The sequence below is a fragment of the Trachypithecus francoisi genome, unplaced genomic scaffold (genome assembly GCF_009764315.1).
Source record: "Trachypithecus francoisi isolate TF-2019V2 unplaced genomic scaffold, Tfra_2.0 Lachesis_group10, whole genome shotgun sequence".
NCBI classification, from domain to species: Eukaryota; Metazoa; Chordata; class Mammalia; order Primates; family Cercopithecidae; genus Trachypithecus; species Trachypithecus francoisi.
Genome location: NW_022681455.1, coordinates 127258812 through 127284335, shown reverse-complemented (window position 1 = coordinate 127284335; position 25524 = coordinate 127258812). Strand labels below are relative to the sequence as shown.

Here is a 25524-nt window from a genome sequence, read left to right as displayed (position 1 = left end):
CGGCGGCGTCTCGAGGTCGGCGTAAGACCCTCCCGGAGTTCCCTCCCTCCGTCCCTGCCCCCCTCGGGCCCCCGCGTTGGGGGGCGCTTAAAGAGCCCCCACTCTCGCCGCCCTGCGGCCGCCAACAAAATCCGCCCCGCCTCCACCAACCTGGCGAGCAAGTGTTAATGCGCCCTCCGCCGGCGGTTCAGCCCCGATGCGCGCAGGACCCCGCCTTCCCCGCCCGGGCGGCGCGGCGGGAAACGCGCCCTGGGCCAGGGCCTTCCCCGACGCGCACAGCCCTGCGGCAAATCGCAAGTGCGGTGGCCTCCCGGTCGTGACCATCGCGGGCACAGCCGGCTCGACTCCGGTCCTCCTGGCCGGCCGGCGTAAGTTCCCGCGAGGGACCGCCTACCCACCCTCCCCGCCCCGGGAAGGACTGCGCAGCGCCCGGGATTTTTCGGACTCGCCCAGCAGCTTGCGAGCGGGCGGGCAGCCGCTGGGGTAGAGCGCAGGCGGAAAACGAAAGCGCAGCACGAGTCGCGGCCGCTTTGTCTCGGGTGCCGCGGGCCTGATGGGGGTGAGTGAGAACCCGCTGGCCCAGCGGCGACCCAAACCGCACAGGCCCCGGAACAAGCTGCGTGCTCAGTCACTCACCCATGCCCGCACACCCTTGCGCTCTTGTGCACACGTTAGCACACGCATACATGTCTTGATGCACATGCAAACCCGGTAAATTACGCAAACAGACGTGTAAACACACCCATGCGTGTGTGCACACTCATGTGCAGAGGGCGCTCAGGCATGTGCGCACCTACTAATGCGCTCGCTGACACAGAAGCTTAAGGCCCACAGGAGCTTAAGTTCGCACTCACTCCCACTCACGCGTACACACGCCACACTCGAATCTGAACTCACACGTAGTTCAGTTGCCCTCCCCCACTCCCAACACACACTGAAAACCCGCCTATTTGGCCCCGCGGCCCCATTTTCAAAGCGCAGGTCCGATTTCCCGAGAGATGGCAAAGGCCCTGGCAGGAAGTTTACAGGGTTTAACGTAAACAAGTTCTGGGGGATTCTTTAATAATAATAATAGAGAATTCCGCGTGCGCAGGGCGGGAGGGGGGAGTTGGCCTAATGCCCCTGTGGGCTCGGCCTGCCGCCGCCGCGGGGGCCTCTGACACTGCGCGCCAGGCCAGGTTCCTGAGAGCAGACAGCGCGGGCGGGGAGCGCGGGCCAGGGCGGCCCTCGCGCGCCTGGCTGCCAGCCCGCAGGGGGCTCGCACGCAGACCTGCGCTTGCCACCTCAGCCCTAGGGTGCGGGCTGGGGGCGGTGGAGCCAGGGAAGGTGGTGCGGTGAGGCGAGCGCAGGACTGAGCAGGAGCTCCGGCGCAACGCTGTGCGCACAGACCCAGGTGAGTGCTGCTCTCGCACGGACTGCTGGGTGCCGGGCCCGGCCTCTTCCTCCAGGGTTCCCGGTTGGGAAGAGGGGGGCGAGGGGTGTTTTCGCGGGTCATCGCGAGGAGCCTAGAGGCCAAGCTTCGGCGCGAGCTGGGGCGAGAGGCGTGTGCCGGGCTCGCAGCACTGCCCGCGGCGCGGCGCGTTCAAAGCCCACCCGCCTCTCGGGTTTCTCCCGATTCCTTGTCTTTCGCTAACTACCCGCCCCCACCTTCCTTGCTCGGACGCCTTCATTTTCGGCGGGAGACTCCTTGTCGCCTTCGGGGTGCCTGGCACGTCGGTGCGAGGAGCTGGGGGGCTCGCCGGAGCAGCCTGCCGGGCTGTCGCCGCCTCCTCCCCCAGATCCGCGCTCACGGAAGAAGAGAGCCGCCTTCGCGCTGTCCTTCCGCTGGCCTCTCTGGGTCTCCGCGCTCAGAGAGCCTGGCCCGCCTAGGGAAAGAATGAGTGTGGGACGTGACCCGTAGTGTGTGGTTGTGCATTCACGCAGGTAAACGCTCTCTGGCAGACCCGCTTCCACTTCACACCATCAGTTCAGCCTCCGCGGACACAGATACGCTCCGCACCGCCCACGGCCTCGAACACCCTTCCCACAGCGACCCTCACAGCTCAGGCGCCCCCCAACCCTTGGAACAACACACAGGCCTGCCCAACGGGGAGGGCACACTTTGGTTTAAGTTCACACCTCATGCACGCCCACGTGTTCTGCACTGCGCGTTCGCCCACGCATAGCCAGGCGCCACGCGCAAATAATCACAAGTACCGCCGCTCCACACGTGCGCACGCGTCCACGCACACACGCATTCTCACATCTCTACTCTCCCCACTTTTTTTTCTTTCTTTTTTTTTTTTTTGTTGGCAAATGGCAGTTGCAGATGAGGAGACCCTGGCCTCCGGAGGAAAGTTGTGTTCCCAGGAAGGGGTCGCTACTGCCGACTGCCAGAGCACATCTGGCCTTTAGCAGAGGTGAGCAGGGAAGCTGCACAGCTCTTAAGCCAGCTAGGGCTCTCTGCACCCTGCAGCTCTCTGCAAGTGGAAATAACATTCTCCCTTCCCCTCGCCCCTCCCCCACTCATGGGGCGCCTTCAAAGTGAGGGGGTCTCTAAAGCATGAGGTTGGGGAGCCCTTTCCCAGCAGCCTCCTTCCCTCTTGGGCCCTCTTCAGTTGGGGAAGGGAAGCAGCAGGTCCCATCTTTGGCTAACCCAGAGATCCTTTTTTTCTCCCTTACCACCCTTCTTTCTACCCTTTCACCCGCTCTTGACAGCAAACCAGATCTTACAGGCCAGCCAGCCATGGAGTCCAGGGTAAGAGCCGGCCCAGTAGGCCTGGGAGGCTCAGGAAAGCCAAAGGTGGAGGCTCTCCTCAACTGCTAATCTCTACTGCTGGGTGTGTGTAGAAGTGGGGGCGTGAGAGAGGAGGGTAATTAGCTCCCAACTCTGTAATTTGGAGGGGACCCCCTGAATTCTGGGGAAAACCACAGTTGTAGCAAGAAGGGCTTTCCTTCATGCCCAGAGGCTGCATTCTCGGCTCTTAAAATGTCCCTGAGAGGTCTCCCTTAATCCTACATTTTTAGGATGGAGAAACTGAGGCCCAGCATGGACTTGGCACTCATCAGCCAGCGCTGAGAGGTGAACATCTCTCTGTCTGCCCTCCGTGCGCCCAAGGACAAAATTTCCTGGCGTTTCACTCTTCCAGGTGCCTCTGTGTAGGCTGGAAGTGGAGAGAGTGGGGCTTAGAAAAGAAATGCCTCTGCTGTCACCACATAGCCCTGGCTTCCCAGGCCCAAGGGGACAGAGGGCCCCATTGGAGAACTGATGGTGATAAAATAGCAATGACAACTATAAATACTATAATAGTAGGCTCATCCACTGCTGCCCAGGCACCAGGCACTGCTCCTCACTCCACAAACTGCCCTTGTCTGCTCCTAACCTTCCTCTTGGCTGTCAATTCTTTGAAAGCTAGTCAGACCTGCCCCCACCCCCAGAAGGTGCATATTTGTGACATTCATAGAATGATTTTGAAGGTTTCACCAAATGCCTGGAGCCCATCTGTGAACCTGTGAGGCACGAACCATGAACACAGGACGCCGGTTAAATGTCCCTAAGAAACCTGCTTAATATTCCCCGATGCCCCTACCAAGTCAGTATAATTTCCTTCTTCCCTCACAGAGGGAGCTTGGCGAGGTCACTCTAGATCCTAGGTCACCCTGCAGAGCCAGTATCCAAACCTGGCCTGATTGCAGAACCAGGGCGTTAAGTGTCCTGACCACGGGGTGAGGTCCCGCGGTGCTCGGGGCAGAGGGGCCCCTCTGCCGTGAACCCCAAAGGCAGGGGAATATGAACTCGCCCCACCACGTAGGGATGATGCATACGCTCTTTGTGCCTTAGTTTCTTTATCTGAAAAATGGAACTCATCATGGTTCCTATTTCTTAGGGTCATACGGAAGGTTGGACCAGACCATGCACGGAAGGCTTAGGTTGTACAAACAGAAACAAAAACCCCAGGGACTCAGTTCCAGGGATGGAGGAGAAAATGCAGACAGGGACAGAGATCGTCGGCAGCCTTTTGCTCCTGGATTAAAATCCATGAAGACCGGCCCCCTCCCACCCCAAAACAAATCTGCGCCCCAGCTCCGGCCCCAGGAATCCTGAAATTGGCGGAGAGGGATTGGCGGGGGTGTGTAAAAACAGACACGCCTGCGACGTCTCCCACTCCCCAGGCCCAAGGTATTTTTACTAGCTAATTGCTTAAGTGAAGCCGCCCGGGCCGAGAGCGCGCCGTAACCCGAGCGGGGAACCAGATCCCGCTCCGAGGGAGCCCGGGCCGGCCGCGCGGGCGGGGCAGGGGGCCGCCGACCACCCACTGCGAGGGCAGCCGCCCAGCCGGCCGCCGCCGCCCCTGCTCGGCATTAACGCCGAACCCGCGCCCTCGTCGCCCCCGCTCCCTCCAACCCCCTGCGAGGCGAGGTTCAAACGACGCCTCAAGGTAGGGCGGCCAGCCAGGACCCGACGCGGGAGCTAGGCGGGAGAGAAGCGGCCTGTCCTGGGGGCTTAGGAAGGGAGGGAAGGAGGACCCGGCAGGGGGAAACGAAACTTCACGGCCGGCGGAGGGGAGCGGGAGGTATATTTGTGGGTGAAAGTGCAGCCCTGGGGACTAGGGAACTGGGGAAATATCAGGTCCAGCGGGTGGATTCTAAGATGATCTGTGTACAGATACCTGAGATACTTCTCGCACACTCTAGATGTGCAAACGTCATGCTGCTGGCGTGCAGAGGGCTGTGGCCCGCACAGCCAGCACAGGGAAGGGAAGAACCTAGGTCCCTCTTGGCAGAAGAGTGTGAGGTGGGCGTCCAGTGTGAGTGGTTGGGCGCACAGAACAGCGAGAACTGTGCAAATATATCAGCCTCTGTGCAGGACAATCCAGAAGGATGTCGGTACCATGCCGTGGTTTCACGCCTAATGAATATTTTAAGATGTGAGCAATGCAACTTGTTATGGAAACCGAATATTTGAGTCACAAAATGAGGTGCTTTCTACACAGAATATGAGCAAATGTGTGCACAGCATAATAGTGTTATGTACACAGAATCTTTCAGATGTGTGCAGGATAGCATGTTACACACATGTTACATGTTGCTCTGGGAGGTGTGCACCAAATAACGTATTTCAGACACAGAGTACTGCAGGCTCTGTGAGCATAAAACCTGGGATACACGTAGGCTGTGTGTGCCCTGCAATGGGTTCCATGCAGGGTGCACTTAAAATTGTATACAGTGAAGTGCCTGAGGCAACAGAACTCCATGGGAGACCCATGGATGCAAAACGAATTCTGGCTACAGCAGTTTGCAACGACAGGGTCCACGTGGTGACCAGTACTCTCTCCACCCAAGCGTCAGGGCATGGGTGCACAGTAGCGCATGGCTATGTGAAGGGAAGACTGTCCCACGGTTTCCACACCACCTGACACGCAGTCATAGCAAGAAGGCAATAATGCAGTGACCACACAGCGAACGGTTTCCGAGCCCTGCCTGTGCCCTGGTTAGGCACCTCAAGGTCATCATCAGTTTACAAAATCCCACTGTAATGCTGTAAGGAAGATTCTCTTTTGATCTCAGGTCCCAAGGAAGCGAAATGACACTCCGACTTTATTTTTGTAGCCATCAGGTGACATTTACCAGCTTTGTGGCTCTGGGAGGAGAGTGGTGGCAGCTCTTGGTGTGGTGTGGAGATGGACGGACAAGTGTGGTGGGTTCCCAGTGGGCCTGTGAGAGGCCGGGTGCTCAGGGCACAGAGCCACCTATCTGCAGTGGGCAGAGGGAAGACGCAGGGGCAGGCGAGATGTACGGAACCTGCAGCAGAAAAGGCCCCACATCCTGGGATCCCCCAGTGTCTGGGGGTGATGGCACTATCAGGAGAGCTCCTGGCTTGAGCCACACGTATTAGGGGTGCTGTCTTCACTTGTGCCTGCTGCTGCCTGATCAATCTCAAACCAAGGCAGTCAGTCAGTATCAGGTAGCCAGCCAGGCTCTGGGTTCCTCCCCAGACTCTTCATGGGAGTACCCCAAGGTGAGGAGGAGAGAAAGGCAGCACTCCCTGGTCTACCCAGCCCTGCCACACCCACTTAGCACAGAGGGGGCTGGGAACCCACCTGTGGGGACCATCAAGGTTAAGTTTGGGGAGCAGCTGTGATGAGGGTGATCCCTGGCCCCAGGCCCTGGCAGTGAATCTCCTCTCAGCTGAACAACATAGAGAGGTTCATAGTTTGGTCATGAAAAAAAAAAAAAGAAAAAAGGAAAAAATTGAAAGGGGGAAAAAAAGGAAAAAAAGAAAAGAAAAAAAGTCTGGTGCTTGTGCTGCTGCGGCCCGAGCTCGCCCCTTCCACCGGCCCTTTTACCCAAACGCACGCATTTTCCATGATGTTCTTCAAGGAAATATTTGACAACATTGCAGCCCAGAAATCTCCAGCCCTCTTCCTGCGAGCTTTTCAGATTTCTTGCATCTGCAGTACATGTGGCTCGTAGAAGCAGAAAGCGCCTCAGACAGTGAGCTTCCCGGTGTTCCCTTGCTGGACGCGGGGCCCATCTGCAGCTCTGTCTTCCCACAGAGGCAGTGCCTGAAGCATCCCGATAGATTTTTAATCTCTGCTTCCTGGACAGTTGTGCTTGGAAAGATGGCAATAATATTTTCCTTACAGCATGAATGTGTGTGTATGGGGCGTGTAAGTTGGGGGGTGTTGAAGGGGCACCCAGAATTTGTGCCCCTGAGCAAAGGGCACATTGAAGGAGATTGATGACCAAAAGGGGCAGCAGAGAAAGAAAGGGAGCGGGCCTGTGACTCAGTGGCTCTCTGTGGAATTATAAGTCCTCCTGAGACGGGGAGGGAGCAAGGCAACAAAGAGAAAATAGATTGGAACATGAATGGGTTTCTAGAAGACAAACCAAACCAAAAGGAAAACATAAATTAAATTTCAGTGGGCAGGTGTTGTGTAGTTTCCGATTTGAAAGAGAGAGGTGCGATAGACGTGCATGCTCACCCCACAGGGAAGAGGAAATCAGAAACCAGGGAGACCCCTGGAAATGGGGACCATGGAAATAGAGGTGAAAGGGGAACGCGCTCAGGTTTATTAATCAAAGGTAGCAATTTGCTCCCAGAAACCTGCTAATGTGGACACTCAACCTGTGCCCGTTGGTCTCCGTTTACGGCTTGTAAACCGTAACGGCCCTGTCTATTCCCGTTTAGAAGTTGTTGAAAATGATGCAAACAAGTTTTTGTTTTGTTTTATTTTGTTTTAAGGGAGAAAACAAAATCCGCTCAGCCAAGTGATGCCAGGCTTGGGAAGGGAGGAAGGGGCTTTACCGGCTCAAAGATGCTGCCCACAGTCCCTGAGAAAATGGAGGCGCCTCCCTCTTCTCACACCCTCCTCCAAGGCCAGTTTGGGTCCTTTTTGTCCCAGCCGGGTTGTAGTTCAGCCACTCCAGGAACCCCTGGAAGGATTTACACTTGGATGTGCAGACATGTCCACCCCCACCAGCCTGTTTTGTCTGTTTGTTTTGCAAAATCGATTGGAGAGCCAGATCCTGCGTGCCTGGCATGGGCAAAGGTAACACAGCCCCTGGGAAGTCAGTAAAGAAGAAAAGTTCAGGGTGGGAGCCAGGTGGGTTGCACACAGAACAGAGGCACAGGGAGGCAGAGGGACCCCTGCCCACCCCAGACAGAGACCAAGGATATTCCCTCATCAGAATTCAGAGACATCTAGAGGCTCAGGGACAGGGGCAAGGCCCCAAGAGACATATACAGAGATTGTGGGACAATCAGGGACTCAGCACAGTGAGGGAGGCATGGATGGAAGGCAAAGACGTGCAGAGAGACAGCAACACATACACACGCACAGGCACATACACGCACACAACACATGCACACACACACCTCACACAGAGAGCACACAAATACACACAGAAAACACACAAATACACAGGCACACACAGAACACACAAATGCACACACAGAGAACACACACATACAAGCACACGCATACACAGAACACATTCACGTGGATGGATTTCCTTGGTTGGCTGTAGGGAAGTATCCTGAGAAAGAAGGGGGTTTGGGGTGGCCAGAGCCCCACTCCAGAGGCCCCCATTCCTGGCTCTGAGTTTAAAACCCTGCTTATGCAAGAGGGGTCCGCAGAGGTGGAGAAGGGTTCAGTCTTGCCTCTGGTACCAGCTCTGGCCTTGAGCAAATGATTTAATCTCTCGGTGCCTCAGTTTCCTTATCTTACGGTGGGGATAACGTCAGTCCCTATCCACAGAGCTGACATGAGGACCAGGGAAGGGAAGGAACACCTGAAGTGTGTCCTGCAGGGTCCGGCAGGGGTGGAGGTGGGGAGATGGGCACCGTAAACTCAATCCACGGCCAAATTGTTAAACAAACAAATATAGGCATTAGTGATAGGGAGTGTGGGTCCCACCTGGTTAAGACTCTGCTCCACGGTTGTGTGACGTGGCTTTCTCTGTCTGTGCTTGGTTTTCCTCATCTGCAAAACAAGGACAATGGCAGCACCTCCCTTATGGCTGGTTGAGCTGATTACATTCATTAGCAATTGTTAGCTGTGGTTGTTATTGGTGGCGGTGCGGAGCCCCTTCAAGCCTGGCAGTTTAGGGTCAGGGCCTGGCATACGCATAAGTGGGAGTCTAAGCTCTCATGTGCCAGTGGATGAGCGCCTTCCACTCTGGGCTCTGGCAGGAGCCTGGGGGTCAGCCGGTGGCCTCCTTGAGCCCTTGGAGAACTCAGAATGACTTCTCAACACCAAGAAGGTGCACAGTCTCAGATGTAGCCCCCATTCTGTCATGGCTGGGCTTGGTCCCCAGTCACCCTCTGCAGTCAACAGAGCCCCTCATTAAGGGGCCCCCTCCGCATTGCAGTGGCTGCCCGAGAACTGGGTCAGAATCCCACCTCACTGCCCCATCTGCTGTGTGGCCCCTGAGAAGCTTCTCGACCTCTCTGAGCCCCCTTTCTCTTTTGCAGGCTGGCAAGAATAACAGTCCCTGTGCCCTAGGGCAGCCATGAAGACTAAATAGAAGGATAATGCTGTTATAATTAGAGAACCGCTCTCCTTCGAGAACCACTGAGCGCCCGCAGTGTGCAAGCACCGTGCTGAGGCATTGCCGTTATTTGGGCAGTTACTGTTCTGAAGCCCATTTCACAGACAGGAAAGCAAGGTGCAGCACAGAGGCAAACAGTAAGGGCCCAATAAATGCTGGACCGATTTTAAGGCACTTCCCTCCCTTCTCCTAAAGTCGAAAGTGCAGACCCCTGTGGCATCTGGACTCTGGGTTGCCTTTGGCAAGCCCAGGAAAAGCTCAGGGTTGCGGGGGAGGCTGGAAGAGGGGGAGGGGAAATGTCCTCATCTACTCGGAGGCTCTGGCAAAGTTAAGGCAGGTTTGAAAGCCCTCATGTCCCCTTTCCCCAACTTCCCACAACACCTAAGAACAAAATAAGAGCTTCTAGCCTGGGGTCCTGCCTGGGACCACCTCCCCGGGGAAAGCAGGGGAAATCTGAGGCCTCCTGGGGAGGCCCCCACCAACTCCCACCCCCACTTCCCGGCCTTCACTCCCCTACAGTCCAGTTTCTGAGAAATGACAGGGCGGGTGAAGGGTGGGGGTTTGGTCCTGAACACCCTCCCAACGTCAGCACTCTGTTGCTGTTTTGCTGCTGGGTCGGGGGAGGCGCTCATTTGCCCTTTGCCCCTCCCTGGGTGTTCAGGGAGAATCTTTATTGAAGGCTTTTGCAAGTCAAAGAATTGGAGCAGGAGAACTTTGAGCAAAGCGGGGCCCTTGGAGCAGCTTGGACTTAGCTCCTGGGAGGTCAGAGGAGCCCCTGTCCCCCACTCTGCAAAGCAGACCTCCCAGGGGAATTCCTGGGAGTAGGGGCCCCTGACTGGCCAGGCACTGTCTCTACCTGGGGTGTCCTAGAGACTGCTCCTGTGCTGCTCAACCTAAGGGTTGGAGCGCTCCTAGCGAGGTAAATAACCGCGCCCTATCCCCGCGTCTTCACGATAATTAGTTTTGCCTCTTACTCCGTGCTCACCTTATTACCAGCCAGCAGCTTTCTGACCTCAAGATTTAAAAATCAAATGGAGGCGAAACATTAACCACTCAAACTTTCTAGTCCTTTTATTTTGAAGCGTATTTTCTCGATGTTTGAAATACACCAAATCTTTAAACAATTTGATCACACAGAGATCCTAGCGCCTATTCGTTTTTAAAAGTAATTTCCGTGGTTCACTTGGTTTTCATATGTGCACTGCATTTCTCTACCCTAGTGCCAATTAACTCTCATCCCGGGAACATTTTCTTAATAGTTAGCAATTAATTACCTGCAAAAATTCTATCCCTGACATAAGTAGATGTATAAGACCCGCTATTTTAAAAAGCATAAACCTCAAAAAATTTTAAATATTTTGTTATAAGCCCAAGGTCAGCATTGATCCTTTTATCTGGCCTCTCCTCCCACCTCCCTCAGGGTTTGAAAACCACTTCGTTCCCATTGTCAGCTGCAGGCAAAACTTTCTCTCCGCGGGGTCACTGTTTTTCCCCCAAAATTGAGCTGAGATCCATTTAATGCACCATGAAAACTAACTTAATTAGGAATCAAATTCACTGTTTTATGAGACCAGCGGTAAGCGTCCAATTCTCCCTCCGCTGCCGCCCCCACATTTCTCTGCGTTTTTTGCATAGCCGCCTCTGCTGAAGTACGTGGCTCCAGGGCAGCCGCCCCTTTGCCGCTGCCCACCTGCCCCTGACTTCTCTCTGTCTCTCTCTCTCCTTTTTAAGCAGCCGAGGCGCACTCTGGTTTTGCAAGTCTGACATTCTTTACGTCGCCTTCCCGGAAAAAATTTGTCCAGGGCTGGCGTTCGGCCGAGGCGGTGCATCTGACGCCCGGGAGAAGCAGAGCGCGTTTCTTTCCGCGAGGACGTGGGACCCCCGCGGGTTCCGGGGGCGCCACCCCTTGGGGTCGGCGTTGGGACCTGGCTGCGAGGCGGCTCCGCGGCCATCACGGCGCCGGCGACGGCGGAAGGGTGCCGGGCAGACTCGGCTGGTGACTGCTGTTCTAGCTCTGCACCCAAGCGCTCCTCTCCACCGCGGTTTGGGCTAATGATGGGTCCTGCCGGCGTGAACGCCGTGTTTATTATACCTTCACCAGCCCAGGGGAGGGGTGCGCGCCTGAGCGCCTGGGGTCCAGGAACGCCGGAGCTGCAAAGCCGAAAACTTTTCAGGCTGAGAAAGGGACTTAGGGGCCCCCTCCCACCACGCCTTTTTCGCACTCGCTTGGCCTTGACTTGGTCAAGGGCGGATTCAGCCAGCTTTCAGGCCTCAGGGCCTCGGGGCACGGGGGCGCACCTGGGACCCGCCCCCTTGAGGAGGCACTTTCTGGAAACCAAGGCCCCGCGCGTCTCCCGCCGGTACTGCCCCTAGGACGGTGGTGAAACAGTTGCCCAGGCCCCGGGTATCACGATCATATTCAAACCCCAGCCCCTGCCCGCCCCAGCCAGTGGGGGAGAGGGTTGAGAGTGGGAGGCCTCGGCGCTGTTCTCTGGATGGGACTGAGATTGCCGCTAGACGGTGACGCCTGGGTGGGAATCTGAGGTTCATGAATCTGGGGTGCCTGGAACCGTGCTTTTCCCCGGAAAACCCAAGAAATGCACTTACAGTGCGAGATTGGTTGGGACGTGTCTATAGGGGCAACGGGAAATAGCGAGTACTACGGATTATGTGTTAAGGGAGGGAAAGCAGATCGAAGGTCCATTACTCGCACATTTCTACGACGATTTGGGGCCTGAATCATCCAGAAAACCGGCTTTGTACTCCGCCTGACTGTGCCAGTGTAAACGGAGTCTGGGGCCGGGGCCAGCTGATTTTCCAATGCAGTGCCATTGCAGTCCCCGAAAGTCCCCAATTTTTAAAATTTGGACAGTGCGGGCCGAAATTGGGGCACAGGCGGTGCGGGGGGGATGGTGGGGGACGCACAGATGTGCGACTCCCGGGTTACTGTAGTAAGCTCTATTTGGGGCGGGGCGCGCCCGCGGAGACCTTGCGCGGCTGGAGGGACACGTGTACAGACGCGTGGGGGTGGGGTGGTTGTGAACCCGGGAAAGCAGACCCGCGAGAACCGCTAGATAGTTGCTGCGTCCACTTAACCCAGCGGCAGAGACCCCTCCCCATGATTGCTCTTCCTCCACCAAAAGCCCACCCCAGCAAGCGTGGGCCTCCAACCCCAGGCCGGAGGTCCCAGGCTGCGTCTCACCTCCCGCCCCCTTCCCCCGTCTCCGCCTTGCGTCCGGCTTAACGAAGACCGCTCCGGTTCCAACTCAATTAGCTCGCTGCAGAGGCCGCCGCCGGCGTCGAGCTGCTCCAGCAATTAGGGCCGCGCCGGCTGGGGCCGGGGGCGGGGGCGGGGCAGGCAGGTAAAGACGGAACCAATTTGCCTAAAGGATTTATCAACAAGTGGCTTAACTAGGAATTTGCGTTGACAACTGAGCACCTCCGTCGGGGCTCCGGCGGCGAAGGGCCGAGATGACAGGCTAAGTGGGGGAGTGGGGGGGGAGCGTCCTGGGAGTCGGGAAGACCCAGACTTCAAAGCCATCCGAAACCACCTCGGCCGAGCCCCGCGCGCGGCGTGTGCCAAGTGGATCCGAGCACCCGGGGCGCATTGCCGGAACTCGGGGCTCGGCAGGCGGGCGATCACGGGCCGGTGGGCGCTGGACTGTCTTTCCCGACGAAGTAGGTGGCCGTGTATATTTTTGTTCAAGTGGTGTTTATGTTAATGAAAAAAGGATGGAATTACAAACAGCCAGCCGATCGCGCCGCGGCCGCCGGAGACTCGCAGCGCTCTGGTCCCAGGCCCAATCAAAGCCAGCGCGCTCTGGGCCGCTCTGGGACCTCCAGCAGAAACCTTCTCCCCCCCTCCTCTAACTGGGAGAATTTGTCCTGCCCGCCTCTCTTTCTCCAAATCGAGAACCCTCTGTTTGCAATCAGCCCCCTCACCTCGCTCCCCTCACCAACCCTTGGTAGCGCAATCAGGTTTGTGGATAAGAAAAACCCTAATTTAACCCCCGCAACTCATTTTTTAAGCAGCACTCAGCTAACGCTTCCGGGACACTCGGATGCGGCTAGAACTCAGTCTCCCTTCTCCCCTTCACCGCTCTGCTCTTTTTCATTTTCATTTTTTTTCTTTCTTTTCAATAATATAATTAGCCCGGATTTTGACATTATTTCCTGGCCAGCTGCCTTTTTTTTTTTTTTTTTTTTTTTTCCTGGGGGAAAGCAATGAGATTTTCTCAGGGCCCCATTCAGTCCTTCCATCCGGAGAGAACTTTTTTCCTCGCCCCCTTTTCTGGAACCCACTGCCGTCTTCCTCCGATAGGCAAGGACCCTGGCTCTGCTGCCCTCCTTTGCTTTGGTTAGAGAAAAACCGCCAGCAGGAGAGACAACCCGACTTGCAGCAGCGGGAGAGAGACTGACCCAGGCGGCTGGGTGACCTGTGGCCCTGGGACAGGGTCGGTGTTGCCTGGGTCAGGGCAGCCAGGATGATATGGGCACCACGCCTTTGGGCGACCACAGCCCGGCGCTTCCAGGTCCGGTCCACTTACCAGACACCGCATAGCTGCGTCTCCATGGTGAAATGGAGACTCGGCGGGTGTGTAGCCCAGTGGAACTTTCAGAGCCATGTCTCATCTTTTCCTAGAGGACCTTTGACTGGGGAGATTTGAGTTATCCGCCCTATTTTCCCTGGTGGTCGCCATAGTCTGCTTGTGCAAATGCTGTTCCCTCCCTTTCTGGCTAGTTCAGCGCTGGTGTGGGTTCACTGGCCCGCCGCCCGCCTGCGGATGGAAGGCAGGGCCCAGAGAACACCCGACCTGGGTTTTCCACCTGGAAAGATGGACCTCCTGGCACTGCTGGGGCGCCATCCCCCACGCCCTGTTGTGAATCTCTGCTTTCCCCCTTACTACAAAGGAGACCGACACTGCTTCAAACACGCTTTGAAGACCGTGCTCACCAGCCTGGTAATCAGATTAGCACCCCAGCGGTAAAGAAGTCAGTGGATCCCAGGAAACAACACTTTCACAAGGAAGAGGAGACATCGAGAGATAATTACTGGACCAAATTAAAGTTTTGCGTGTAAACTTTCTCCTCCCTGGAAGGCGAGTTTTTCTGAGGGTGGTTCCTTCATACTCCTCCAAGGTTGACCTAGGCACAATGCTCACAGCATAGGGAGTGAGTTACATGGCAATGAGGCATTTCTTTGAGGACTTTGTCCCACTTTCTCTCCTCTGCCACCTCAAAGGAGACCAGCAGACCCTTGATTGGGGTCTGGGAGGTTGCTGCCCCCAGTCAAGGGTTAGCCTGGTGGCTGCTTCCAGGGCCTTGGGTAACAGAGTGGGTCAAGCAGGGGGAGGGCGAAAGACTGTGTTTTTAACTCCAGATCAAAGGATATTGAAGTGGAAGGTGCAAACTAGGTGTGTAGGTGCATTTTTGAGAATAGCAGCATCATAGTTTCCACCGGATACAGCAAGTCCCTAACACATCTCCCTCCCAAATAAAAACGGCCAACACAGAATAAAGTGCGCCTAAGTCACAGTTATCAGGCACCTCGTTCTTTCAGCGAACTATGATTTGTCAAACCCGTGCGCACCGCTGACACTCCCTTGACGGCTTGTGTAGCCTTGACGTTGAGCAGCCGAGGGAAAAATCTGAGAAGAGTCAGGGGCGGGTGCGTGAAACGCCCGCGCTGCCACAGGCCTGAATCCGCCCCTCTCCTTCGGGCAGCGCAGGTCACAGGCTCCCACTGGCCCGTATTTTCCGTATAGAAGCGCTGTAGTTGCAGTTCCAGGGGTGGGAGGCCGGGTGCAATGGCTCCGCGGAGCCCTTCCTTCTGGGTCAGCCGCCCTGCTCAGCCGTGCACCGCAATTTGTCCGACAGCGCGGGTTCCATTCTCTGAATAACCTTCAGCAGGTGCCAGAACTGGTCCTCATCCCAGCTCCCTCCGCGCCCTCGCCAGAGGGATAGACACAGGAACGCTTCACGCTGGTGTTTAATCTGTCGTGATGGGTGGCGAGGCATGCGCCCAGGTAGCCGGCCTTGCGCTCACTCACGGGGGGGGGGGGGGGGTTGGTTTTTTCTCCCGGTGCTTTGAAAGGAGGGGCGGCAAGCTAAAGAAGGAGCGAGATCGAAAGGGTAGCTCCCCAGGGGTAGGGGGCTCCCTATTCCGGCCACACCGGGGTGTTCCAGAGGCAGCCCTGGCCAAAGACTGCACCTGGCTGCTCTAGGGCGCCTGCGCTCTCCCCTGTCTCAGCGCCCTGGGCGCTGCGGGAGCCGCTTTCTGCAGCCGCACCACTTTCTCTGGGGCTGGTAGATGCCAGATGCTGAGCCCTGAACTCGCCTGCGAGCTGGTAGGGCCCCTTCTGCGCGTCCCAGCCATTTATTCCATCCTGCAATTAAACCCGAGGTCAAATATCTCCTTAACGACGCTATCAGGCCAGTGGCTCATTATGGCGTATATTTAGCCATAAAATATGGGTTGTAGTGAGGAGGAGATGAAAATTATTGTGTTCTGGGAATGAATCCTTTTAGCAGAAACCAGAGCTGTTATTTACCACGGAGAGCTAAGTACAGGCTCAGTCTTCTAGGCGACCCCAGCAGGATCAGCCGCTCTTCCAGGCCCTTTCCGGCTGTGCCTGTGCCCCCGCCACAGGCCTGGCACCGGCGCGCTGCCTGTCCGCCACTTAGTGTATCCCAAAAGGAGCCGCTCTGGTCGCGGAGGAAGAACATCCTCATGGAGCCTTAGGGCGCTTATGGATGGTGTTCTGTCTCAGTCCCCAAATTCGGATCTCCCTGCAGCCCACTCGCCTAGTCTGTAGTGGGAAAGCCTTTGGCAGGATCGTAAGAAGATGGTGTGCTAGCCATGGCTTACTGTGGAACTATCTGGAGCTTAGTAGAGTCAGTACACCTCGCTTCTTGAGAGGCTCTACTTCTGACTGCCATGGGTGGCTTAGTTAACCTCTCTTGACATCAGTGACCTCATCTGTAAAATGGGGGAAAGGCCATGCCTTCTCCCGGAAAGTTTAGAAGAATTAAATTCGACGTTAATCTGAAGCCTGTAGCCCAGTGCAGAGTGCAGAGAAGTTTAGTTCATGGTGGCCAAATGACAAATCATGAGGAAGGGGAGAAAAATAAGTCTTTGGGCTGCTGATATGAATGCATGAATGAGACCACTCCATGTAAAGGGCTGTCAGTGATTTGGAGTCCAGGATTGGACAGCCCTAGGTTTGGGTGGGGCCCAGACCATCACCAGCGGTGCCCACCAGCTTGGGTAACTTTTTTCCCTTGTGCAGGATCCCCACCTGCCTGCAGGGTTGGACAGTCGTAGCTTTGTGGGCGGGGTAGGGGGCAGACCATCACCCTGGGCAGTACCTGCCCTGGAAACCTGCTCAGAGTTGCCGTGATTTGCTGAGATCATGCTCTCTGGTGATCAGCAGTGCTCACCATAAGAGGACTTGCTCACACGTGCTCTCGTTCCCTGCTGCCTGCCCCACCAACCCCTGCCAACATCCTGGATGTCCAGGTGGCCCCAGTTGGAACCAGAAGCTTCCAGACACACCATGGATGCTCAGCTTCATCCTGGCAGTGCTGGGGAGATGGGAATTGTGTGGACAGGGACATCCCCAGATTTAGCCTCTCAGGAAGTGGCCGGGTGACCCACAAGCTACAAATATTTGGACAAACCAGATGAGGGAGTCCCCAGTCTAAATGTTTGCCCAAGGCCTCCAAGGGGGCAGATTAATTATAAGGCTAATGGGCCCCCCAGGCAGGGCAGTTGTGTCCTAAAGGAAAGTGGCCATGTCCTCCACCCCCACTGGCCAAGGCCCAACTTTCTTGGCTTCCAAGCTGGGCAAGACACCAGAACTTCCATCCCTTCCCTATGTATGTCCTGCTTAGAGATTCTGGGAGCTCCTGCCAGATAGATACAGCCTGCGCTGGGACAAGAACAGATTCTACAGACCCACTCCTGTGGACACACACACACACACACACACCCAACAAGTACCCTGGCACTACCTTCTTAGGACAGCCTCCTCATATCCATCTGAATACAGAGAAAGCAGCAAGTCCTGGGCAGCTTTCTGAATTTCAGTCCTGGCAAGGCAAGGATGCCCGTGGCCCTTTCTGGAGTTTCCTGCCACTCTGAGAGGGAGGCACTGGGTGGCAGTGCTATGTGACCATGGCCACATCCCTCTCCATCTCTGGCCATCTGTTTCTTCTTCTGGGAAACAGGGATTCTTTGTTAACTCTCCAGAGACCAGGTCTTTTGCCTGTAGCATTTGATGGTGCCATCATTTTTAATCATTTTGTCTTTCTCTGCAGTGTCACCTTCATCACCACCACTGTCACCCTCATGAAGCACACACCAGTTTCTTCACACGCATTTAATCATCACACCTCTCCAAGGCAGGTGGTATTGTCCCCATTTTCCAAGTGAGGAAACTGAGGTTCAGAGAGGTTGAGTAACTACCCCAGGGACACACAGCTAGTGAGTGATGCCACACTTGTTACCTCTCTGCATCATTTGTGCTCATTGATTGGTGATTAGGGATCTGAGTGGGGGATTTGTTCTAAAGTGACCCTGGCACCCATGGCTAGGGCAGGGGTTCAGGGGAAATGCAACAGGTTTAATTATGTAGATCCACCATTTAACTTAGAGTTTCTATTAAATGATGCTGCAAGATGTAACGTTTGTTAATCAGTTAATATAAATTTGTGGCGTATTGCTATAAAACAATGTGCATTTGGAGCTTGAGTTTCACTGGGTTGCATCCTTTATTCCCTGCGAACTCCAAGGAGGGAAGATAGGCTGCAGGCAGCTAAGGGTTGGACAGATGGCTGGGTGACTCCACTCATCTTTCTTAGCCTCAGGTGCGTCTAAAAGCTCTAGCTCAGACCAAGAGGGGGCCATGTCCGAAACAGGCATCACTGCTCCGAACTGGCTTCCTTGCTACTGTTCAGGTTGTTTTGTTGCTGGGAGGGTCCCCCATCTGAGATGACAAATGTGACAGATACTCTTGGAAGTACATGGTCTATTAGTCACAGCAAGAGAATCTGCCACCCAAAGCCTTTATTTCATTGGAAACTTGTTTACTGTCCGGCGAGCTGGCTGCTCTGACGAGGAGCCACAAGTACAATACCCCCATTGTGTCCTTCAGGACCTCAAAATTGCAGTTCTTACACAAACTCCGTTCTTGCTGTGAGAAAGGTTTTCTCTATGCTTCTTCCCCTCCGAGGGAGAGATTGAATGCTTTCCTTGTGTAAGGCTCAATCAAGCCGTGGAGGCAATAACGGGAGATGCAGGAGGATTGGGCTCCCTCAGGCAATCGTTTCCCTTTGGGGATCATACTTGGGCTTGTTCTTTGGGTTTAACATAGACGCTTACAGCTGACCTATAGGAAGACGGACACTGGGCACAGCCAGCCAGCATCTGGCCACAGGGAACCCTCACTCACTTTGCAAGGCAGTGCCCGATGTTTATGAGGCACTCCCTGAGTGCCAGGCACCAGGCAGAGTGCTGAGTCTATGATCTCACTCAATCCCCGAAGCAGCATAACGAAGGATGCTTCATATGAGAACGTGGAGGGAAGGAGAGGTTGTGACTCGCCCAAGGGCACACATTAGTGAGTGGCGGAGCCGGGTCTCACACAGGCATTCGGTTCCAGAGCCCAAGTTTGCAGGGCACCTGGCGTGTGCTCATCACCACTGACACTGAACATGAGATGCAGGGCACGTGTGCAGGATGAAGGAGCATCGACAGTAGTGCAGGGGATTGGGGCCTGGACTGGGCAGTGTTCAACTAAATCACTAAATTTATACACATCACATTTATGGTAAGCAGTTGACTGCAGAGCACCCTAGAATCACTCTTGAAGTTCTAACCATTGCTTTCCAAACAAAAGAAAGGACAGGCCTGTCTGTTTGTTGTGTGTTTTCGGGCTTGTGACTCATCTGGAGCATCTGTTCCTCATAAGAGCACTTTTCCAAACAGGATTTGTGAAGAGGTGACCCAAATTTCCAGACAATGTTGGATGCAAACCGATCTGCCAGCAATTGCATCACTGTCAAAACCAGCTCTGCCCGTGTCTTCCGGAGATACCAAGTGAAATACGTATAGATGTGATTTACATCTGAGAAACCAAGGCAAGAGGCCGTGGGAAGGGCGGGAGGTGGAACAGGACTGGACGGGAGCTGATAAATGGTTGTTTCTGAGTACGGGGCAGATAGGGATTGGTTATCCGATTTTCTTTACTTTCATATATTTCATTTTTTCTGTAACAAGAGCAAATTAAAATCACCTGTCTTGATCTCACAGGGGCCAGTGTGGGTTGTGGAGTGAAGCAGGAAGCTCTGCAGAGTCCCTTGGTCAAAAGGATGAATCACAAAAGAACCCCACGAACACCAGGAAAAAGAGAAGGGAATCCTGGGCATATAAAGCCACAAAGAAACTTGATATGGTCTTATCTCCTTCTCTCAACTGACAGTGAGAAACTGAAGACCAGAGAGGGTGAGTAGCTTACCCAGTTTGGCAGTCAGGTTAGTAGGTTAGTGGTAGCACCAGGACTAGATTTCAGAACTGACATAGACTGCTGGTCCTTTTTTTTTTTTTTTTTTGAGATGGAGTCTCGCTTTGTCACCCAGGCTAGAGTGCAGTGGCGTGATCTCGGCTCACTGCAAGCTCTGCCTCCCGGGTTCACGCCATTCTCCTGCCTCAGCCTCCCTAGCAGCTGGAACTACAGGCGCCCGCCACCACGTCCAGCTAATTTTTTGTATTTTTCAGTAGAGACGGGGTTTCACCATGTTAGCTAGGATGGTCTCGATCTCCTGACCTCATGATCCCCCCCACTCAGCCTCCCAAAGTGCTGGGATTACAGGCGTGAGCCACTGTTCCCAGCCGAGCCACTGCTGGCCCTTTTTAAAATCATATCGTGCAGCAGAAAAAACTAATTTAGTGTTTACTGTTTGTCTTGCTCCATTTGGGCTGCTCTAATGAAGTGCCATTGACTCAGTGGCTTGTAAACAGCAGACGATTGTTTTCTTACAGTTTTGGAGGCTGGAAGTCCAGGATCAGGGTGTCGGCACTGCTGAGTCCTCTTCCTGGCTGTAGCTTTCCATCTTCTTGTTGTGTCCTCACATGGCAACAAGAGCTCTCCAGGGTCGCTTTTATAAGGGCACTCACCCTATCATAGGACTCCACCTTCATGAGCAAATCACCTCCCAAGACCCCACCTCCTCATCCCATCACTTTGGGGGTTAGGATTTCAATGTAGGAATTGTGGGGGACACAAATGTTCAGTCCATAGCACTGTGAAATCATCTAAGACAGGCTGCCAAATGAGTTTCATGCGACGTATCTGGAAAAAAAGGTGAGCAACACAGCAAACTCCCTGTACATTCCAAATATCCAATATCTGGTTTGTGTCCAGAGCTTCCAGGTTGTGAGCTGGAGTTTTTCGTTTTCTCAGGATGTTTTGGGATTTGCTGACATATCTGTAGTTGCAGTGACCGTACACAGAAGTCACACCTCTTCATCTTTTCAGACTCCTAAGATTGTGGCAGGTGACATGACTAACACACCACTTGAGGTGTTTTGAGTAGATGGGATTTGATACAGGGCTTGAGGTGCTTCCAAAATCACTGGAGAGGCTGGCAGAGTGTGTTCCACACTGGGCCTCTGGAAATGACTGTGGGAGCAAAGTAGGATTGGCACCAAAGAGCTGTAAACCGGAGGTGAGAGGCAGAAGGTTAGCACTGGAACTGGTGGGCTCAAGGATGCCAACAAACCGGGCACAGTGGTTTGTGCCTGTAATCCCAGCGCTTTGGGAGGCCAAGCCCAGGAGTTCAAGACCAGCCTGGGCAACATAGGGAGCTCCATCTCTACAAAAAAATATATATATATGAAAACTAGCCAGGTGTGGTGGTGTGTGCCTGTAGTCCCAGCTACTTGAGAGGCTGAGGTGGGAGGATCGCTTGAGCCCAGGAGATTGAGGCTGCAGTGAGCCATGATCACACTGCGGTACTCCAGCCTGGGAAACAGAGCAAGACTTTGTCTTAAATAATAATAATAATAAATAAAATAAGATGAAAAATAACACAAACAACTCTGATTGCAATCCAGGGTCAGGAAGGCTCTGCCCACTTGCCCCTTGGCACCCCAAGGTGGATGCCACAGAAAACCTCGAGTTTCCATGCTGTGGCACCAGCAGGACGCATCAGGAGCTGGTCTCTGCCCCACGTTTCTTGTGACTGCATCTCATTGGTTGAATCTCATTCACCTCCAGCACCTTGGCTGCAAGGGAGCCTGGGAAATGTTTTGTTTTGTTTCACTTTCCAGACTAGGAAGATACATCCAAAAAGGAAGTGATCGCACCACTGTACCCCAGCCTGGGCGAGAAATTCGCTGGCAGTGTCAGCCGCTGTCTCCCTGCACGTCATCCGTCTGATATCCCCAATACCTAGTGCAGTACTAGGCACACACTGTACTTCAAAAGGAAGCATTAGTCTGCATTAATTATCACCAGTACATTCGTCTATCTGTTGTCTGTTCATTCAACAAATATTTAGTAAGAACCAGGCATTGAACTCGTGGTTAACAAGGAGCTTCCATTCTGGTTGGAAGAGGCAGACAGTAACCAGCACGAAAGGGCAAGTCCACGGAAAGACGGTTTCAAATAGAGCTAAGTGCAATGAAGAAGGTAAACCAGGTAAGGAGATAGAGAATGACAGCAGGAGGAACACACACACCTGACCTGGTGCCATTTGAGCCAAGGCTTGCATCATAAAGAGTCAGACAGGAAACAATCCAGAAGAAGAGTGTTCTAGACAGAACTCATAGCACATGCAAAGGGCCTGAGGTCACAGCAATGTGATGTCCTCCAGGATCTGGGAGGAGGCCAGTGTAGCTGGGACTGGGGGAGTAGAAATCTGAGAAAGCAGAGAGGATGGAAAGCGAGGGTGGAAAGAGTAGGCAGGGGCTGTGGTGATCCTACCAGCCTAGTGAGCCGGGAAAAGCATGCATTCTATTCTAAATGGGATGGTTAAGCATTGAAGGTTTTTAATGAGAATGACATGCTCTGTTGGTGGTTTAGACCATGTCTGCAAACTCTCTGAAGCTTCTTCTCTGGAAGATGAGGTCTGGGACTCCTCCCCTGGAGTTGGGCAGGCCTTTGAGATCGTTTGGATGGCTCGACTGGCAGAAATGACTCTGTGTGACTGTCAAGGTTAGGTGAGCAGAGAAGCTTCTGCCTGGTCCCTGTCTCAGGATGCACGCTTTAGGAGCTGCGCTGTAAGGAGTCCTTGTAAGGAGTCCAGCTACCCTGGACTCCTTGTAGAGAGGCCACAGAAAGGTAATAGAGAGTTCCAGAAGCCTCTGCCTCACTAGCCTCTGCTGTTTGGGTATTCCCAGCCCAGGTGCCAGACACGGGAGTGAAGAAGTCTTCAGATGACCCCAGTCTAGCCCTCCCTGAGGATCGAGTGCATGAGAGATCCCGAGCCACAGCCACCCAGCCCTGCTCCTCTCGAATTTCTGACCTACAGGAACTGCGAGAAGTAATGAAAAACTGCTGTTTAAAGCCACTGCATTTTGGCGTGATTTGTTATGCAGTCATAGATAACCAGAAAACATCGGATTTACATTTTAAGGTAAACTTTTTATTGAAACATCACATACGCACAGAGACGTCCACAAATTGGCTCAGTGAGCTTTCTCAAAGGAAACACATTCTCTGAGCAGTGTGCACAGCTGGACACATCATCTCCATCCTCCAGAAGCTCCCTCCTGTTACCGCCACTCACAGGTCACCCGTCTCCTGACTTGGAGCCACAGAGATAGTCCTGCCTATTTCTGAACGTGCTATAAATGGAATCATATGGAATGGGGTTGGTTTCTTCACTCTGGGCTGTGCTTATGAGAATCACCCAGATTGCTGCATGGAACCATCGTTTATTCATTTTCACCACCATAGAGTATCCCACTGTTGATGGGACACAGGCTATTTATTCCTTCTACTGTTGAGGGACACACAGTTATTTCCAGCTGGAGACTGGTATATGTCTCTTGGCTACCTTCTGCATGCATTTCTGTTGGAGGTTGTTTCAGGTATCTCTTAACGTATAACAGACCATCCTCAAATTGAGTCCTTGAAACAATAACCATTTTCTTCTTTCTCAGGATTTGGTTCATGGGATGGGCTCAGCTGGGCAGTTCTTCTGTTCCATGTGATGGTACTAGGGCTGCAGTCATTCAGAGGCTCAACTGGGCCGAAGGTGCAAGGTTTCTTGCTCATGTGGCCATCAGTGGTGCTTGCTGCTATTGGGAGCTCCACTGGACTTTTGACCAGAGCTCCTCAGCTTACCTCTGTGTATCCTCGCCATGTGGCTAAAGCTTCTAACAACACAGAGGCTGGATTCCAAGAGGAGGGAAGTAGAAGCTTTCAGCCTTCTTAAGACCAGGATTCAGATGTCCCAGACTGTCATTGTATGGACCAGAGCATTTACAGGCCAGCCCAGTAATTTTTCCACCACTGGGCAAGAACAGGTAGCATATGCCGAGGGTAGGGGTAGCATTGTTGGGGACCATCTTTGGGGCAGTATGCCAAGGAGTAAATTGCTGGGCTGCTTTCTACCTGGGGAAGTCCACTGTGCTTGCTTGTGGAGAGTGGATTGTGTGCTCAGAGTCCACCAGGATTTAAGAATCAGCTCCCAGCCCTGCTCCCTTTGCCTCAGCCCGTGCATTAGGGCCCTGTGGTGAGAGCCCTGAGCCATTGTGAATCAAGGCCCCTCCCTCAACCTGCATACTGACAGGCGAGAGGAGCTTTCTTGATTTTGGTCCTAGGCTTCTGCCCGTGGGTTGGATTCCAGGGGCACTCCATCCTCCACAAACCAGTGACAGGTGCAGCCCTTCCATGGAAGTTGTCCACACTTCACCCTAAAGACAGATCCTGCTGTTCAGCAGCAATGTGAGTGGCCCACACATTTGCCCAGCATGAAACCGTTTTCAAATTCCTTTCCAATACACAGTCCCATCAGCCAGTCACATCACGATGACAGCTCCTCAAAACACCTTTTGGTTTGCAGTTGCGTAGCTTAGAAGTAGGAGCCTGGGCCGGGCGCGGTGGCTCAAGCCTGTAATCCCAGCACTTTGGGAGGCCGAGACGGGCGGATCACGAGGTCAGGAGATCGAGACCATCCTGGCTAACACGGTGAAACCCCGTCTCTACTAAAAAAAAATACAAAAACTAGCCGGGCGAGGTAGCGGGCGCCTGTAGTCCCAGCTACTCCGGGAGGCTGAGGCAGGAGAATGGCGTGAACCCGGGAGGCGGAGCTTGCAGTGAGCTGAGATCCGGCCACTGCACTCCAGCCTGGGCGACAGAGCGAGACTCCGTCTCAAAAAAAAAAAAAAAAAAAAAAAGAAGTAGGAGCCTGCACAACTTCAGGACTTCACAGAAAGAACACACTTTGTGCTTCGAGAAGTTAATTATGGGAATATCTTGCAACCTGCTGCTCTGAGCCTGTGCACCTGGGGTGTTTCCCCGGAGGTCCTGTGGATGAGGATACTCATCAGCATGGGGTTTGGGGAAGCCTAGCACTGGAGGCAACCTAGGTGGTCCTCTCCAGGGAAGTGGGTAAGAGCCCTGCAGTGTATGCATATGAGGGGATCCTATGCAGCAGTGAAAAGCATTGACGGGAAAGTATGTTCAGCAGTGCTTTGAATCTTATCAGAGCAACCTGAACACATTTTAAACACAGGGCGTTTAGAACTAGGGTAGAGGCACAAACTCAGATTCTGAAGGTAAATGTCCAGGTTCCAATCCAAGCCCCCTCACCAACTGACCACGACTCCCCCAAGTTACCTGACCTCTGTGTTTACATCCTCAAAGTTAAGTAGTCAGAAAAGGGGGCTTGGGGCTTGCCACATGAATGGTTGCTGCTCTCCTTTGCAAAGTGTAGTCCCCAAAAACAGGTGGAAGAGGAAAGGGTCCAATTAGAAGGCTGAGTACCAGCTGCTGTGAATATGCCAGAGCCACTGGCTAGTGATATATAAGTCAAACCTGGTGGGACAGTAGAGCTAGGGTGACCTTACATTCTAGGAAAGAAAAGATGCCTGTTGTCCTGGCTTTTTATCCAGCTTAGACAAAGATGGGCAAAGAAAATAATTTAGAAACCGGTAGAGATGGGCACAGAGAAAGGGCACAGATGGAAGCACAAATAGAAGGCCAAGTGATGGTGGAGGCAGACACTGGAGAAATGCCTTTGCAAGCCAGGGAATGCCAAGGATGCTGGTGACCCCGGGAGTGGGATGAACCTGGAACACACTCTCCCTCAGAGTCCCCAGAAGGAACCGGCCCCGCATCACCTTTTGGACTTCTGGCCTCCAGAACTACACAAGAAAACATTTCTGCTATTGGAGGCCATCCAGCTGGTGGTCATTTGTTATGGTCACCACAGAAAAAAATATAGATTTAGGCATCTAATTTGCATATATAGATGTGCATG

The 25524-nt window shown here is 53.8% G+C and overlaps 1 long non-coding RNA gene across 3 annotated transcripts; it reads left to right on the top strand.

Moving 5' to 3' along the window:
- The first annotated feature begins 1042 nt into the window (after nt 1-1042).
- On the top strand, nt 1043-24131 carry LOC117088162. 3 transcript variants are annotated; one of them, XR_004439023.1, is made up of 4 exons: nt 1043-1393; nt 19346-19566; nt 21365-23987; nt 24106-24131. It is a non-coding gene; the product is annotated as an uncharacterized LOC117088162 (long non-coding RNA). The 3 variants fall into 3 exon arrangements; XR_004439022.1 differs by having other exon boundaries at nt 21365-22671; nt 23864-24125; XR_004439021.1 differs by having other exon boundaries at nt 21365-22671; nt 23201-24125.
- The last annotated feature ends 1393 nt before the right edge of the window (nt 24132-25524 follow it).